The 19,816-nt window shown below is 37.0% G+C and overlaps 1 protein-coding gene across 1 annotated transcript in view; it reads right to left on the minus strand.

Moving 5' to 3' along the window:
- The window catches only part of LOC144977647 (uncharacterized), a 439,534-nt gene that overhangs the window by 171,827 nt on the left and 247,891 nt on the right, over positions 1-19,816 (minus strand). Inside the window, exon 4 of the mRNA XM_078923066.1 lies at positions 11,809-11,866. The gene's annotated coding sequence lies outside the window, so the exon portion shown is untranslated. The remainder of the gene's footprint in view (positions 1-11,808; positions 11,867-19,816) is intronic.

Below are 19,816 nucleotides of genomic sequence, written 5' to 3' on the forward strand. Positions count from 1 at the left end.
CCCTCCCCCCTCCCCCCCCCCCTCACCCTTTTTTTCCTCCATATAGTAGGAATGGGGGACACAATAATCTCTGAGTCACTTGAGATTTATTGGAATATATTGACAAATGGATTATATTTTTCTTTATTAGTTATACAAGTTGATAAGCTCTTGACAGATTCAAATACTTTTTATCATTTAACCACTTAACACCCGTTGTCTGGGAGACACGTTTTAAAAATTGAGCTTTTTTCTTCGAGATTTTATATAGCACAATATCCACTAACGTGCTCAAAGCGCTTTACAAGGGGTCCCGTCCCTGGTTAACAGCAACATTTAACATGTAGGACGTACATGACGCCTGTTAGGCGATATTACAATTTTTTCGGACAGAGACACCGCTGTTAACGATCAGGTACTCATTTTACACCTGAGTACGGTGAGTTAAAAAAAAAAACTGGCCAGAAAATTCGTCCTTCAAATATCAATCGATTGAAATAACCCACATCTGGGCAAAAACTCTCAAACCTGGGAGTTCGAGAGGGCCCAGGTTTTAAAGTTTTTGCCAAGTTTTGAGGGGGGGGGGGGGCAGGCGGAGTTGTCGTACCAGTAAGGTCGCGGGTTCAAACCCCCCATCACCGCCGCGAAATTGTTATTCTCTATTGTCTTCTGGCACTTTCCTACTCACTTCATCTCTTGTTGTTAATCATTGTTTAATAAACACGAACATAAAGCTGTTTTATAGAGGGATTGTTTGAGTTTTAAAAAATCCATTTTCTGCTGGGTAAGCCTGCCATTTGTGGGGAAAATACTGAAAATGATCGGTCAGGAGAGAGTTTACATCTCCTTATCACCTACAGCAAAATTGCCAAATTTGTTACGACACAATATACAGTTTTCTTATCCAGATTTATTTTGTACATCAAACTGATCTTTGTTTAATTAATACGAACATAGAGTTGTTTTGTAGAGAGAGATTGTTTGAGTTTAAAAAATCCATTTTCTGCTGGGTAAGCCTGCGTTTTTGGGGGAAAATACTGAAAATGATCGATAAGGAGAGAATCAAAGTCGCCGGGTCAAACAATAATTCTCCCCGATTTGTTTTCAGATGGACTGGCGATCCTTCCGCCATTTCTAGAAAAAGGCCAAAGACATTCTTTTCCAGAAATGAAATTCGATGAAGCATTATGACGCAATTACATGCATTTAAATTGGAGAAACTGCCCTCAATCATGTTAAACGTGATGCGGACATCCTCTAGGGTGTCCTTTCAAACGCTCAATCCCGCCTCATCAGCCATGAATTATTCACTCAACCAGATCCCTTTCAATTTTCTCACTTCCGGTTGGCCATTTTCCAATTCATTATTAATTGCCTCCCCTTCATAGAAAGGGGAGACCACTTGGGGTTCATCGTCTCGATAATTTCCTTCAGGTTTTTAAATTATTTTATTTTATATTCCTCTTCCCATCTTCGAAGCGTTAATCTCGTTCATTTATCTCTTATGCATGGGTACACTGTCAGGGGTTGTGACGCAATCTCAATTCTATTTTCTTTTCTTCCATTGCAATTAGTTGTCTTTCACATTCGGCGCCGTCCTATGCAGACATTCTTGTTCCGACCCCCTATTGCTGGCTTGGAGTATCTTGATTCGAGCATTGGGCCATTTTGGGAAATTTTGGGAACTATCGCTCAACGAGAGTTACTAAATTATTCCTAAAAAGTTGTATTTATTTATTATTCATTTGTACGAAAAAATAAAAAAAAACAACAAAAAACAAAAAACAAAAAAACAAAAAACAAAAACAAACAAACAAACAAAAAACAAACAAAAAAAAAAAACACAAAAAAAACCCCAATACTCTTCAGCAGTCGTGACGTCACTTCCCTCTTAATGACGCATGGTAAAAAGATAAAGTTACCGAAAAGAATTATTTCAAACAAATAAATATATTCACCGATTGGTGTAAACAAAATCAGCTTGAATTAAATGTTGAAAAAACGAAAGAACAGGTGTTTGGTGTAAAAAATAAAAACGACTTAAAGTGTGTGGCGATCGGTAAAGATGATGTTGAGATAGTTGACTATTTTAAATATTTAGGAATAACCATTGATAGTTCCCTCAATTTCTCTCAACATATTAATATAATATCTAAGAAAGTTGCCCAAAGATTATACATCCTAAGGAAATTGAGAACATTTCAAGTAAGGAAGAAAACTATGTTAAGAGTTTATGACTCATTGATTAAAAGTGTAATTGCGTTTGGCTGCACCATATGGTTTGGAGGATGCCGACTTAAAGATAAATCAAAAATTTCAAAATCTATCAAAGAGGCATCAAAAATAATAAACCATCCTCTTGATGGAGTAGAAAGAATTCATGGAAAAGCAATAGAAAGGAAAGCATTCTCAATTACCAACAATAAAAAACATATTTTATACCATGAATTTAGTCTTTTACCATCTGGGAGAAGGTTTTGTCAGATTAAATGTAGAACTAACAAGTATAAATCAACGTTCGTTCCATCAGCAATAAAAATTTTGAATATTTCATATGGTACAGAAAAACCAAGGATTGATTCGTTGACTGATTAACTGATTAATTTATTTAATGTAAGATTAACTGACCAATTGATAATGATGATAATTTTTGGTGTCGAATTGCCACAATCGTAACAAATTGAAAACGAAATGAATATGTTTATGTTGTGTATATCGCACGTGTGAAAGAAAGAAAGAAAGAGGAGAGAGAGAGAGAGAGAGAGAGAGAGAGAGAGAGAGAGAGAGAGAGAGAGAGAGAGAGAGAGAGAAAATAAGTAGGAGTGAAATATCTGTTCAATCTTAGTTATCGTTTAACATTATAACAAGTGTAACTAAATGACAAATTGCCATATTTATGGACAATAAAGATCTATTATTATTATTATTATTATTATTGTAACTGAGTATCTGGCTCTAAACTATCGGAACAATGGCGGACGCTCTTATAAAATATTTCTCCGACGAGCATAAAAGCGTATCCAGAGGAATAAAAAACAAAACAAAACAACATTATAAATCTGATCATGTTTTGACTTTTACACATTCTAATCAAAAGATATAGCAAAAGTTCTAGCCGGCATGAAGAATAAAAAGTACCAATTTTCCTTGTTTAGAACCACGATGGCTGCCGTTGCTGGGCGACGTGACATCAGACTATTAAATCCAATTAGGGGGGTCCGGATAACTTAATTGGTTGGCTTGAATGGCACATTATGGGGGGTACTCATAGCAATATGGAGAGCATTGAGTGTACCGCATCTTTCAGAAAAGTCAACTTTAGACAAACTTATTTGGATGCTGTTAAAAAAATACAAAATTGACTCACCACCTAAAAATGGTATTATGCCGGTATTAATCGGTACCCGAATAGGGGAAAAAAAAACACCTGAGTTTTTATATAGCGTAATATCAATTAAATGTGCTCAAGCACTTTACAAAGGGTCCCTGACCAGCAGTAACAAGTAGTACGAGAAATGACGCTTGTTAGGCGATATTACAAATTGATTTTCGACAGAGACAACATTGTTAACGGCCAGGTACTCATTCTACACATGAAGAAGGTGAGAGAATGTGAGAATGTAAGTAGCAGCATAAATTATCTAGAAAAAAAATACAAACAAAAGAAGCAAAAAGACAATTGTAAACTTTGACTGGGTTTTAAAAAATATTTTTCTTATTATCATTATTATATAGTTATAATTCATTGTTTTTTGTTTTGGTGATAAAAGATACAAATTTTACAGTTATAGTGCTGTGTTTACACTTATCAACACGCATTTCTTTCAAAAATAAGATGGTTCAAAATTTCAAAATATGGAAAACAAAACGACGTTTGATTGTTTGTGTAGCCGTCTCAATCCATTTGAAGATTTAAAACTATTTCAATGTTGGAATGACTGGGGCGTTTCTGTGTCAACAAACGTGTGTTTCTTCATGGGATGTTGTAATACGCAAAGGCTATGGGATCGACTCCAGGTGTGACGTCTACGTTGGGTTTTATTTATGACCCAGCAATGCTTGGGGAAACACGAATGATACCGTGGCCTTCGTAAAGTTATGGTCTGAACTGACCAAAAAAATGACGTCAAAATGCCAGTCTTTGGCACAAAAGTAAACAAATCGTGAGTTGTATTCAATAGTTCAACCAATGAAATAACTTGTTTCCATGAGCACTATTAACGACAACTCACTAGACGGTGCAAAAACCAAATAATGACGTCAGAAATGCCAGTCTTTTTGGGTTTCAGTGTCAGGCTATAACTTAACGATGGCTACGGATGGATACCCCAAGGAAAGAGGAAGCGAGGCTGCCCCAAGGAGACTTGCAGACGTACCGTAGAGAGGGACCTAAAGCAGAGAGGTCTGTCTGTCCCTCAAGATGGCCCCAAGAATAGCTGCTGACAGGACCAGGTGGAGATCCCTTGCATCGACTCAAGTGCCAGCAGGCCCGGAGAGGATTGGGTGAGTGAGTGAGTGCTTGGGGAGCTGGGTCTTAGATCTAGCAGAAAGTATAGGGTCATATTGCAAAGGTAGAAAAAACCCCGCTCTATGAACCTTGTGGCTCTGAAGAACAACTTACTCTTCTTTTTTTATGAGGAGAAATGAAATAATTCGTAAGTTTTGATTGCCCATTTGTTTTTGTGTGTGTGTTTGTATGTAGAATATTTATTTTCTTTTTCTTTTTTTATTTGGCGTGTTTTTGAGTTTTTAAAAAATGTTTTAATTTTTATTGTGTTTGTTTTTGGTGTTTTATTGTGTGTGTTATTTTTTGGGGGATCGGGTGTTTTTGTGTTTGTGTGTGTGTGTGTGTGTGTGTGTGTGTGTCTGTGTGTGTGTTGCTGTGTGGATTTTGTTTGTTTGTTGTGGGTTATATTTTTGGTAAAGTAAGATAAAAAGTTATGCATTTATGGAAAAGTATTTACACTTATCAAAACGCATTTCAAATTCATAAATAAGACAACAGTTACAAGTTCAAAATATGGAAATCAAAACAATGTTTGATTGTTTAGGTAACCGTCCAAATCCATTTGAAGATTTTAAACTATTTCAATGTTGGAATGACTGGGGCGTTTCTGTGTCAACAAACGTGAGTTTCTTCATGGGGTGTTTTGAAACGAGACACGGTTTGAAAATAACCCAACGCCAAGTGGATTTGATGGAGATTTCTACAAGATTTAATTTTCGACAACGGTCTATATACAGCTGTTTCCTGTGTGAATGTTTGAAGTGTGTTTGTGTGTGTGTGTGTGTGTGTGTGTGTGTGTGTGATGGTGAGAGAGAGAGAGTAACACATACACACACAGAGAAAAGAGAGAGAGAGAGAGAGAGAGGGAGAGAGAGAGAGAGAGAGAGAGAGAGAGAGGGACAGAGTAACACATACACACACAGAGGAAATAGAGAGAGAGAGAGAGAGAGAGAGAGAGAGAGAGAGAGAGAGAGAGAGAGAAATAAAGAAAGAGAGAGAGATGGGGGGGGGGCAAGGAGGTAAAGAGGGAGAGGGAGAGATAGAAAGATAAAAATATGGAGGGAATGACACTAAAACAGGAGAGAGAGAGAGAGAGAGAGATAGAGAGAGAGAGAGAGGGAGAGACAGAGAGAGACAGAGAAAGAGAGAGTGTGTATTTGTGCGTGTGTGTGTGTCTGTGTGTGATAGAGAGAGAGAGAGAGAGGTGAGAGATAGATAGATAGATAGATAGATAGATAGATAGATAGATAGATAGATAGATAGATAGAGAGAGATGAGAGAGATAGAGAGAGAGGGAGAGAGGGAGAGAGGAAAAGCGAGAGATAGATAGAGAGAGAGAGATGAGAGAGAGAGAGAGGGAGAGAGAGAGAGAGAGGGAGGGAGAGAGAGAGAGAAAGAGAGAGAGAAAGAGAGAGAGAGAGTGAGAGAGAGAGAGAGAGAGGGAACAAGAGAGACTGGTTCAGAGTGACAATTAATATAATTGTCAAACTATCTATTTATGAATTATGATTTTAAATTTGGCAAGCTAGAATTAAATGTAATTTCATACCAATTTCGTTTGGTGACGTTAACTCACTCAACCCTAACACCGACTATATCCGTAGTTTACCCGGGTTACTTTTACCCCATGCCTATTTATTACATTTTTATGAGACAAATCATAGGCGTGGTGTCAAAGCTAATGTTTTTAGTTTTTACATGTTAATGGTAGTTGAATAAAACTATCTATGTATATGCTCATTTTTAATAGATCTTTTCCAATTTTGAAACCTAGCAAAATTCCCTAGGATTGAGTGAGTTAATTTAGTGTCTATGACTGAAGACTTTGGTATTTCAAGTGGGTGGTCGTATTATAGTGAGAATACCACACATGTACTGGGAATACCGTATTTAGCTATTATTAATTATACCCTTATTTAGGTATGGGGAAAACCTACTTTCAATTATACCACTATGTCTGTAACTTAAATAGAAAACCCTATTATTCTATGCCAAATTATAAAATAATGGACTTTATTTAAAATATAGATATTTTTTTAAGGCAGACAAACAAGCGTACAAAATAATATTCATATCAGCACGTATAGATAGTATGCAGATGACGTCACTCAGTCTTTGTTATTGTTTTTTGCCATCCGCGTTTATGAGTAATGCTCACTGAACTGTATTAACCAGACAATAAACGTTCATGGATACACACAGTTTTGTGTGTTGGTCCGTTATACTTCCGGATGGCAATGTTGTGAACTTCTTGGCCAAGCGCATACTATCTATACCGTTGATGTTTAGCCAACGTGTCCTAATTTGCAGGTCTGATAACCCGAGTTCTGGTGGGTCTGGTTCTTAAAATGAATTTTTAAGCTTATTTTATAAACCTCAAAGTGAAATTAAGCCTTCATTAAGGAGAGTGAATTTGTGATTTAAACCGTTAAAAAAATATTCTCGCTCGACACGTAACCAGATTGAAACTACGGGTTACAAATGACATGCACATATATGTGACCCTTCGTCTCGAAACGGTATTATGTTGGAATGAATTGGACCCCGAAAAGTGACTTTAGAATTAAATTGATAGTAAATACCAATTTTTGAGCTTTTGTATTGTGAGAAATTGTCTTCATTCTGTAACATAACAAATCGAAACAAACCCCAAGTTTCATGTTTTTGTCAATAAATTCAATTTTTTGCACCCAAGTCATCCCGACATAATACCGTTTAGAGACGGTGAGTCACATTTTATACAGGTCTGACATCCGAACGAAATTATGGGCCTTGTTTAACATTGTAGTAATGGACAATATTTTGTGTCATTTTTGTTGTTGAGATTTCCATTACAACAATGGGCCCATAATAAAATACTTCATCAGACCTGCAAATAAGTGCACGTCGGTTACAAATCATGAACCGGTAGTTTGTTTCCTTCTGTCTTGATGCTGATTCTTTTTGTTTGTTTCTTTATTTGTGACCCTTCACCCCAAAACGGTATTAAGTCGGGATGGTTAAGATGATGAAAATTGAATTTATATCCAGAAATATCAGACTTGTGTTGAGTGTGTACGTTTTATTGAGGAGAATGGATACCATATTTTAGGGTGCTAATGCCAACAATTTATATTTTTGATCAGTTTAACTTTTAATTAGGCTTTTAAGCATCTGGTTCATTCCGACATAATACCGTTTTGAGACGATGGGTCACATTTGTCTTCAATGCATATACACTGCGGTCTTGTTGTATGACGCTCGCTTTCGGTTCGGAAGGTCATGGGTTCCAGCTTCGCTCGGCGCATAGTTGAGTCCTTGGAAAAGACTCTTCACTCATATTCTCTCACCGTTCTCATTTAAAAAAAGAGTAATCATTTGTACTCATTTTCTTGTAAAACGAGTACCTGGCCATTAACAGCGTTGTCTCTGTCTAAAAAAACCCCCTGTAATATCGCCTAACAGGCATCATGTTTCGTTCTACATGTTACATGCTGCTGTTAGTCAGGGACCCCATGTAAAGCGCTCTTAGCGCGTTTAGTTAAAATTGCGCTACATTAATGGTCTAGTTTAAATACTCTATTTCTTTATGTTAATACTCTTCAACAGTCGTAACGTCACTTCCTTCCTAATGACTCATGGTAACTTAGTAACACTGGCTCTAAACTATCGGAACAATGGCGGAGGCCCGTATGAAATATTTCTCCGGCGAGCATAAAAGCTAATCCAGAGGAAAAAAATAAATAAATGTGATCATGTTTTGACTTTTACACATTCTCATCACAAGGCATATGAAAAGTTCTAGCCAGCATGAAAAATAAAAAGTAATGATTTTCTTTGTTTAGAACCAAGATGGCCGCCGTTGACATCAGACTATTGAATCGTATTGATGTTGTTTGTTATTTTGCTTGTTTTTTTTGTTTTTTTGTTGTCTTCAATACATATTATTATCATTGTAAAACAATTGATTGTCTGTCCCCTGTCGTCAAACATAACGGTTAGCTCGGGCAATGGCGGTGGAGTCGTATTACGTCATAACGCCAGCCAAAGGTCGATCTGTGACGATAAAGGGTCGTGCAATAAACGCTTGCATGTTTTCGAATTATAAATCATCAAATCGTAATTTCTATACGCATTGAGACCGATAACATCTCCGGCCAAACTCTGAAAAAAGAACATTTTAAACATTTTGGCCATAAAAAAACTCGTTTTTCAAATATCCATAGATTAAAATGAATTCCATCTTGTGGACATTTAATTTCTCAAACTTGGGACTTCTAGCGAGAAAGACTTCGAAGAAGTCCCAGGTTTAATGATTTTTGAGAAGATGATGGTCATTTTAAACGATCGATATTTGAAGGACGTTTTTTCTGGTTAAAACAAAATTGAAAATGTTTTTATTTAAGATTACGAGAGATCTGGTAGGCGAAATAGTGACAAAAACACTCCCCAAAAAACATTTTTATTCATTTTTGACAAGAATAATATTATTTCAAATATTGATCAATTTAGATAACAGGACTAGAACTTGTCAAAATACCTCAAAACTGACACTTTAAATAACTCAACACTTTTTTAAAGAATTGACAGTTTCAGCATTTTTAACCAAGTTAGATTTTATCCTAATCCATCGATATAATTTGAAGTAAAAAGGTTTTCCAGCCAAATTTAATTCATTTAAAATTAATGTGTTTTGTGAGTTTTTGGCGGTATTCTGTCTGGTTACAGCTTGGCACCCTTTGTGATCAACAGACGGAGAAGCAACAATAACACAATTATCGCATTTGCACCATGACATAGGGGAATGATATGGGGCAATTAACTTGTTGCGATAACATCTCTTTTTGTTTGAATTTTACGCGTGCCGCAGTGGCTCTGGTCTCTGGGATAAAGAGTTAATTATTGACAATGCATGACTCATCTCATCACAACTTGTGTAGTTTTACTACTATCTATATTCAATCAAGCGTGGTGATGATGATGAAGATAAGGATGATGATAATGATGATAGTGATGATGATGATGATGAGGAATAATATGATGATGATTGTGATTATGATGGTGATGTTTTAAAATGGTAATCTTTATCACCACTATCAACACCACTATCATCATCTTCATTATCATGATCATGATCATCATGATCATGATCATGATCATGATCATCATCATCATCATCATCATCATCATCATCATCATCATCATCATCATCATCATCATCATCATCATCACCATCATCATCATCATCATCATCATCATCATCATCATCATCATCATCATCATCATCATCAGCAGCAGCAGCAGCAGCATCGCAACGACCATCACAATCCTTATCTTCATCCTTATCTTCATCATCCCCATATTCATCATCATCACCAAATGATATAATATATACAACGTAAGCCACAATCATCAATGAAAAACCCAAGTCAGTTACAATTTACATGCAGAATCCACTTACTAATACTGTAAAAGAAGATTAATGGTAAAAAAAAACCCTTGGAATTTATATGACTGACCTTGATAAATATATATTTATAAGATAAGAAAATTAAAGAAACAGGAAAGAACAGGGGAGAAATAGAACAACCCCTCCTCCCCCCCCCGCTAAAAAAACCCAAAAAAAAAAAAAAAAACAAAAAAGCAAACAAACAAAAATTAATTTAAAAAAATAAAGCAAGAATAATGAAGAAAAATCAGATTGCAGCATCCAATAACAATCAGCAAGGCCATTTTGAAATTAGATGCCGAAGCCAACCCCACCCCCCTCCCTCCTCCCCCCCCCCTCCCCCCCCCCCCCCCCTCCCCCCCCCCCCCCTCCCCCCTCTTTTCCAATGACAATTCACTTCATCAAATCACATCCTATTCCCCGATACAAAACCTCTTTGGAATCGAAACGGATTGACTCACAACATAAAAAAGAAATCATTGAAAGTCATTCAGACCCGGACCATTCATGGAGCCACGGAGTTTATCCCGGTTTCTCCAGCGTGAAATATAGACAATAGCAATAGCTTGCTAAGATTTGGATAGGACGCTAGTCTATCGCAAAGTACTTTCCGCCAAATCTAACAGACTCAGCTACCCATTCACTTGCTGTGTGAACAGGGATGGGACTGCACCAAGGATCGATCTTGGCCCCTTTGCGCGTGAATCGAGTGCTCTACCAACTGAGATAACAGGAATCCCCCCCCCCACCCCTTCTAACCATTGTAATGAGTGTGAAATGGATCAATTCTTTCAAATGGCGTCGTAGCTTGATAATGGATATAGAAAGTATGCATTTGGCTAAGAAGTTCACAACATTGCCATCCGGAAGTAAAACAGACCAACACACAAAACTGTGTGTAACCATGAAGGTTTATAGTCTGGTTAATACAGTTTAGTGAAAAGTATTCATAAACGCGGATGGCAAAAAACAATAACAAAGACATGAGTGACGTCAACTTCGAACTATCTATATTAGAGATGAAGTGACAAAATAAATTGACTATAATATTATGTGACCCTAAGGGCTAACCCACGTCGGAAACTGACTCCGACGACCCGGCACTGCCGCCCTCTACCGTCTATAAAATAAAATACAATTGATCTTTATATAGTGCAATATCCACTAAATGTGCTCAAAGCGCTTTACAAGGGGTCCCTGGTCAACAGCAACGTTTAACACGTAGGACGGGACATGCCGCCTATTTGGCGATGTTACACTTTTTCGGACAAAGACAACGCTGTTAACAGCCAGGTACTCATTCTACACCTGATTACTGTGAGAGAAAGTGAGTAAAGAGTTTTATTTCCAAGGACTCAACTATGCGCCGAGCGCGAGGCTCGAACCCAGGACCTTCCGATCCGAAAGCGAGTGTCATACCACAAGACCACATAGCCGCACAATCTACCGGACAAAGACGTCGGGCACGGACAAAATACTAAGAATAAAGAGAAGAGCCGCTAGACCATTGATTCATAATGTTGTATTTTGACGACAAAGTTTTGTTTACTATTAAGACAGCATTGTACTGGACAGCAGATGGGAAGAGAAAGCGAGAAGACCCAAAGAAACCTGGCGAAGGACCATGGAGAAAGAATTAAAGGAAGCAGGCCTGTCCTGGAATACAGCCACCGCAAAAGCAGCCGATCGCAAAAAATGGAGATGTCTGGTGGATGCCCTATGTGCCTCAAGGCCCGAAGAGGATGTCTGGTGGATGCCCTATGTGCCTCAAGGCCCGAAAAGGATGTCTGGTGGATGCCCTATGTGCCTCAAGGCCCGGTGAGGATGTCTGGTGGATGCCCTATGTGCCTCAAGGCCCGAAGAGGATTAAATAAGAATAAAGATAAACACTCACCAATACTCCAAGATAGTTGATAGTATCTGTTGTTTGGGTATATATAAATAGTCCAAATCTGTAAATATACAAGAACAAAAGGATATTGTCATTAGATTTCATTGATTCTGTCCGGCCATTGCACAGCCTTCGTAAACATATAGATAGTATGCGCTTGGCTAAGAAGCTTACAACATTGCCATCCGGAAGTATAACGGACCAACTCACTGTATCCTAACACTGACAGAAAAATTACGCCAAAAGGAACTCGTTGGCCACAAAAGAAAAAATAATCGTGAGTTGTATTCAATAGTTCAACCAATGGGATCGTATTATTTTGTTTCCTTCAGCACAACTTGCAACGACCCACTGGGCAGGGTGCCCTAATTTATAAATGATGTAATTTCTATAGATAGTATGTGCTTGGCTAAGAAACTCACAACATTGCCATCCATCGATCCATCTATAGTGTACAGATTCCAATTCTCATAGTTTTAAATAATACGTTTCAACAGTCGTAAGGTCACTTCCCTCGTAATGACGTATGGGAACTTAGTAACTGGCTCTAAACTATCGGAACAATGGCGGACGCCCTTATGAAATATTTCTCCGACGAGCATAAAAGCGTATCCAGAGGGGAAAAAAACCCCATCATAAATCTGATCATGTTTTGACTTTTACACATTCTGATCACAAGTCATATGAAAAGTTCTAGCCAGCATGAAGAATAAAAAGTAATGATTTTCATTGTTTAGAACCAAGATGGCCGCCGTTGCCGGGCGGCGCGACATCAGACTATTGAATCCAATTACAGCCCATATTCTACAATTTCCCATGAGCACAATTAAATTCCAAGCAGCAAGATACCTCGTTAATCCACAATGCTGGTAGGTACATCATGATCCAAAGAATTTCAACAATTCAAAGTTGCACGACATCAAACCCATAGGTTGCCAGCGATTTAAATGTTTTCTTTATCATGTGACAGCAATTGTTTCTAACGAGAGGTCGTTAATTCAAATTAATTGGACAATTTATAAGTACCGGTAATTGCAAATTTATGATGAGGGCTGTGGAAACCCCCATTCGGTTTAAAATATTGTGTACTTGGTACTGGGTATTTATTTTGACTTTCAAATTTATTTGTTTATTTATATTTTCAAATTACATGGCGTTTATCGTTTTAGTCTAGGCGTTTCTCGATATATATATATATATATATATATATATATATATATATATATATATATATATATATATATATATATATATATATATCCTCTGGCAAATAAATCTAACAGATAATTCGACACATGCAGCCTTTTGGGCGCTTGTACAGTACTTAAATTACACACAAAGACACCACTTGTCAATTGATCACAAATAAGAGGCTTCAATAAACTGTCGTGGTTTGAGATTTTTCAGCAAGATGTATGTTGACTTAATTAAACGATTTAATATGAAGGTGTTTTTTAAAAAATCTGGCCAAAGTGAAGTTGAAAAAAAACCACCCGCAATATACGAGAATGTTCAACCACACTCTGAAAACAAAACAGATCGAAACAAAACCAAAACAAAAAACAACCACCCCCCCCCCCCAAAAAAAAACAAAAAAAACAAAAAAAAACAAAAAAAACCAACACACAACACCCCTCACCCCACCCCCCCCCACAACCCCCCCCCCCCCCCAAAAAAAAAAAACAAACAAAAAAAAAACAACCCCCCCCCCCAAAAAAAAAAAAAATGACGTTGACGTTGTAAAAACTCTCAAACCTGAGACTTCGTCTGGCCAAAATTTTAGAAATATGTATTTTCAGAATACAGTGGTATTGTGATTCATTTTGATGATCCTGTTTGGAACACGCTTCATTAGTCGTGACGTCACTTCCCTCGTAATGACGCATGGTAACTTAGTAACTGGCTCTAAACTATCGGAACAATGGCGGACGCGCTTATGAAATTTTTCTCCAACGAGCAAAAAAGTGTATCCAGAGGAGAAAAAAAAAACATTATAAATATGATCTTGTTTTGATTTTTATACATTCTGATCACAATACATATATGAAAAGTTCTAGCCAGCATGAATAATAAAAAGTACCGATTTTCTTTGTTTAGAACCACGATGGCCGCCGTTGCTGGTCGACGTGACATCAGACTATTGAATTCAATTCTCACAAATAAAAATTGTCATATTCGTCACAGACATACCGACCTGTTATTTACAATATTTTAATTTTTGATATCCATGAAGCAGAGTAAATCCGTTCTCCCATAAAACACATATTTTTCATTTTGGTCAGAAACGCTTTGCTTCAACTAATGGCAGATTTCATTGATGCCATGTAAAATGGAGATTTTATATAGCGCAATATCCACTGGACGTTCTCATCAAAGCGCTTTACAAGGGGTCCCTGGCCAACAGCAACAATTAACATTTAGGACGACGGGACATGACGCCTGTTAGGCGATATTATAGTTTTTTTTTCGGAAAGAGGCAACGCTGTTAACTACCAGGTACTCATGAGTACGGTGAGAGAATGTGAGTAAAGAGCATTTTTCAAGGACTCAACTATGCGCCTAAAAACAGTTACAAGGATTAATCTTTGAAGTAAACGTTTTCTGGCTAAATTCAAATATAAATAAATCAAATTAAATATTGAGCTTTTATATAGCGCAATATCCACTAAATGTGCTCAAAGCGCTTTACAAGGGGTCCCTGGCCAACAGCAACATTTAACATGTAGGACGGGACATGACGCCTGTTAGGCGATGTTACAATTTTTTCGGACAGAGACAACGCTGTTAACGGCCAGGTATTCATTTTGCACCTGAGTAAGGTGAGAGAATGTGAGTTAAGAGCCTTCTCCAAGGACTCAACTATGCGCCGCCGAGCGCGAGGCTCGAACCCAGGACCTTCAGATCAGAAAGCGAGTGTCATACCACTAGACCATATAGCCGCATATATATATAATATATATATATTATATATATAATATAATAATATATATTGAGAAACGTCTAGACTAGACTAAAACAATAAACGCCATGTAATTTGAAAATATAAATCAACAAATAAATTTAAAAGTCAAAATAAGTACCCAGTACACAATATTTTAAACGAGGCTCGAACCCAGGACCTTCATATCCGAAAGCGAGTGTCATACCACTAGACCACATAGCCGCACAATAAAACCTTTTGTCAGAGTACTGCAGAGCAGGTTATCGTGACATAGTTACAATATTGAATTCAAACAATGAATTGCGTTTCGTGTCTTTTAAAAAACGTAATGTGATATTAATGCTCCTTCTATTTTCCGCTCTTTCTTTTCAGAACTTTGAAGATAATTACAGTTCATTATTTACAGTAAAGAAGAAAAACGTGGGAAATGTATAGGATATATAAATAAGACATACAGATATTGAATTGAATGTTTGGCAGACACAAATGTAAATAATATAACTTTTCGTGTTTAAAAAAAAAAACAAAACATTTTACAAATGTTAGAAAAAGGAAGAGGAAGAGAGAAACACACACACACACACACACACACACGCACACTAAAACACACACACACACTCTAAAACACACACACACACACACACAAACACACACACATACATAGCGCAATATCCACTAAACGTGCTCAATGCGCTTTACAAGGGGTCCCTGGCCAACAGCTACATTTAACACGGAGGACGGGACATGACGCCTGTTAGGCTATAATATTACACTTATTTCGGAAAGAGTAAGGATACGTAGTCGCCTCATGTTGATATCACAACATCGAGAAAGCGTTTTATTAATAATATCAGCTATTAAGTTCTCACAATCGAATTGAAATGGAATGTGTAGAAATCACGGATGTCGCATTTCATATATGTGACCCACCGTCACTAATCAGTATTATGGCGGGATGACTTGGGTGCAAAAAAATTGAATTTATTGACAAAAACACAAAACTTGGGGTTTGTTTGGATTTGTTATGTTAAAGAATGAAGACAATTTCTCACAATGCAAAAACTCAAAAATTGGTATTTACTATCAATTTAATTCTAAAGTCACTTTTCGGGGTCCAAATTACACCGACATAATATCGTTTCGTTCGAGACGAAGGGTCACATATAATATATCGAATGCGATAGAGAACAATGTCTTTACGACATCAAAGCCAAGAATAAATGAAACCCTCAACAATTTAGTCTATTTGCTTTTGTAATGTCTGTGAACACTTTCTCACTTCATTATAGGATAAGAGGCAACTAAATGCATACAGCAATTCAATTTAATGGGATAGCGATCTAGTCCCTATAATATAGGTGGGAGAGTTATTATGTAGATTGATTAAAATTATTTTTAATGAAACCATTTTCTAAGTGCGGCTATGTGGTCTACTGGTATGACACTCGCTTTCGGATCGGAAGGTCCTGGATTCTAGCCTCGCTCGGCGCATAGTTGAGTCCTCGGAAAAGGCTCTTTATTCACATTCTCTCACATTACTCAGGAGTAAAATGGCCGTTGTCTCTGTCCCAAAAATTGTAATATTGCCTAACAGGCGTCATGTACCGTCCTACGTGTTAAGTGTTGCTGTTGGTCAGGGACCCATTGTAAAGCGCTTTGAGCACGTTAAATGGATATTGCTCTCTATAAAAGTTCTTTTAAAAAAAAGTGTCGTAAGGCCCACGAAGCCGGAGTATATCCCACTTTCAATCGCGTTAACCTTCTAGTGTTCAGATTATTTTTGGGGGAGTAGATAATGAGTTCCCTAAATGGCCATGTCAATCATGTAATAATAATAATAATAATAATAATAATAATAATAATAATAATAATAATAATAATAATAATAATAATAATAATAATAATAATAATAATAATACACATTTATATAGCGCTTATTCTCGTGTAAAACACAAGCTCTGGGCACTTTACAATATAAATATCAATTTTAAGTGAAAAAAAAAAACACACACACAAACACACACACACACACACACATACACACATATGCACACATAGTGCCCATTCTATATCATAATTCAATGTAGACATCCTTTGATGATATAAGCCTACCCTTTGATGTCTGCAGTCGCCTTTTCGTCACTCATGGCTTAACTCCGCCCCGAAGCGATTTCATAGGTCCATCCATCACCAAATTTCAAACTTTTATTCTCGTGAATTCACGGACAATAGCAATTGCTTTCTCCCCTTTTGATCGGACACCAGTCTCTGACAGTAGAATAACAGATGAAATAAAAAAAAAAAAGAAAAAAAAAGAAAAAAAAAGAAATCGAAATGCTATAAGATTTATGGATGGATTATTCCACGAGTATCGAGTAATTTGCGGGCTCTTAATTTTTTTAAATTTGTTTTTAAAATGCTTATTTCTATTTAGTTAAGCGATGTGTTTATCAGAAGACGACGGGAGTTCGTCAATTTTTATTACGGTGTTTAAAAATGATTACAGGATACACAGAGTAGAAGAAAAACTGGTTGGAATGTGTCTCGAATAATTCATGGAGATCCGATGGGAATAAATGCAAATTGTCCTTATGCTATTTTTATAGCCGACGTCATAATTTATCACCTATCGCCTCAAAACGGTACTAGATATACCAGGAAGTGTTAGAGGATGAGAGTAAAATCATATCATATCATATATCACATCATATCATATCACATATCACATCACATCACATCACATATCACATCATATCACATATCACATCATACCATATGTCACATATTACATCATATCATATCATATCATCATAATATATCATATCACATATCACACTATATCAATTTTAGGGCTTTACAATGGATCGACTCGTGTTCCTTAAATACCCTGAATACATAATATCAAATAAAACTAACATTGTGCATAACACAATGCATTTAGAATAGTGTTTGTGATAAGATATATTGTAAAAAGAATACATAGTAAATAAAAGCAGAGACGAACCCCTCCTCCTCCTCCCAACCCCCCCCCCTCCCAAACAAAAAACAAAAAAAAAACAAAAAACAAACAAACCCCCCCCCCCTTGAAAAAAATAAAAAAACAAAAAAACAACAAAACAAACAAACAAACAAACAACAAATAAAACAACAACAAAAACAAACAAACAGCAAAAGCAGAACAGAACAAGAGAAAACAAAACAGAAAGAGAAAAACATCCATTCATGTTATTAAAGTTTGTTTTATAAACAGCCAATGGTATAGATACATATTTTTTTAACCATCACGTACGTTTCCTATCAAAGGGTTGTCTTCAGTTGATTTCATTAGTTAACTTTTATTTTCTTCTTCTGCTTAAATTATAGACTGAATTGTGATATAGAATGAGTACTATGTGTGCATAAGTGTGGGTGTGTGTGTGTGTGTGTGTGTGTGTGTGAATATGTGTGTGTATGTGTGTGTTATGTTACAGAGATATAAATAAATAAAAAGAGAGAGAGAGTGAGAGAGAGATAGATAGAGATAGAGATAGAGAGAGAGAAAGATAGAAAGAAAGAGAAAGAGAGATAGAAAGAGAAATAAAGAAAGAAAGAAAGAAAGAAAGAAAGAAGAGAGAGAGAGAGAGAGAGAGAGAGAGAGAGAGAGAGAGAGAGAGAGAGAGAACAAAACAACAATAATATTATGTATATATATATAATCCGTATACAACCAGAAATCTACCAGTTACAGAGAACTTGTTTGCTCTCTATGTCACGTGGTGTCCACACAACGGCTTTGTTCTGCTTGCTATTTCGATCGGCATTGTTAATTAATGACCCCTATAGATATATATCTGGCAGCATTCTTTCACACAACCAAGTCTGTCTCTGGGGAAGAGAAATTCCAATACCGATACTTACACACACACTAAAACACACACACACACACATACACTAAAACACACACACAAACACACATTACGCACAACATACATGCACACACACATACCACTATGATTTCAAACAGCATTTATGAGTAGATATGTGACTTTCAAAGCGTCCAAAGTCACATCCTGATAGAAAATGTGACCCACCGTTCCTAAATGGTATATTATGTCGGGATGACTTGGGTGCCAAAAAATTGAAATTATTGACAAAAACATGAAACTTGGGGTTTGTTTCGATTTGTTATGTTACAGAATGAAGACAATTTCTCACAATGCAAAAGCTCAAAAATTGGTATTTACTATCAATTTCATTCTGAAGTCACTTTTCGGGGTCCAATTCATTCCGACATAATACCGTTTCCAGACGAAGGGCCACAAATGAGTCAACAACAATCTGAAGCAGTCTTTTTGGACTCCATAGAATCACCAAAGAAAATTTGGAGTTTTTAAACACTCAGGGCGGTCCCGGGCTTGAGAGTTTTTGCCAAGAAGAGAGTCATTTATTTAAATCGATTGATATTAAGTTGAAGGACGAGTTTTCTGGCCAAATTTTTAAATAATATTATGTGTTTTTCCAGAGTATGGCAGTCTTGTGTCGTTCAGTGGCGTGGCGTGCTTTCAGTGTAAGGTGGTGCCCGACTTTGACTTGTGCCTCTTGACTCCTGGCGGAGTACAGGGCCTCAACAGCACTCTTCCATCTTCTTCTGTCCTTGGCACAGACCTTTGCCTCACTCCAGGTAAGATTGGAGACGCTCAAATCTTGGTGAAGTCTTCTCCTCCAAGTCTGTTTTGGACGACCCCGTTTCCTCTTGCCCTGTGGGTTGGTTCCATTCGAGAGCCTGCTTGGTTATATTACAGGGCTCTTTCCGCAGGGTATGGCCAACCAACCCATCGCCACTTTCTGCATCTGACCTGGACATCCATTTGTTCTTGGAAGGTGGTGCCCGATTCAGAATGATAATAAAATGACTTAAAACATGCTATATTTGTAAATACAAAAGAAAGGAAAAAAATATACAGAAAAGAAGTAAGAGGCGGTTTATACCATTTCTCAGTTTTTTTTAAATTTTAAAAATGCTGTAATCCATTTTTTAAAACATGGATGCGGTGAGTGCCAGGCACCAAATCAACCAATATAGCCACGCCC

The sequence above is a fragment of the Berghia stephanieae genome, chromosome 7, assembly GCF_034508935.2.
Source record: "Berghia stephanieae isolate SIO BIC M18660-M18661 chromosome 7, UCSD_Bste_1.3, whole genome shotgun sequence".
NCBI classification, from domain to species: domain Eukaryota; kingdom Metazoa; phylum Mollusca; class Gastropoda; order Nudibranchia; family Aeolidiidae; genus Berghia; species Berghia stephanieae.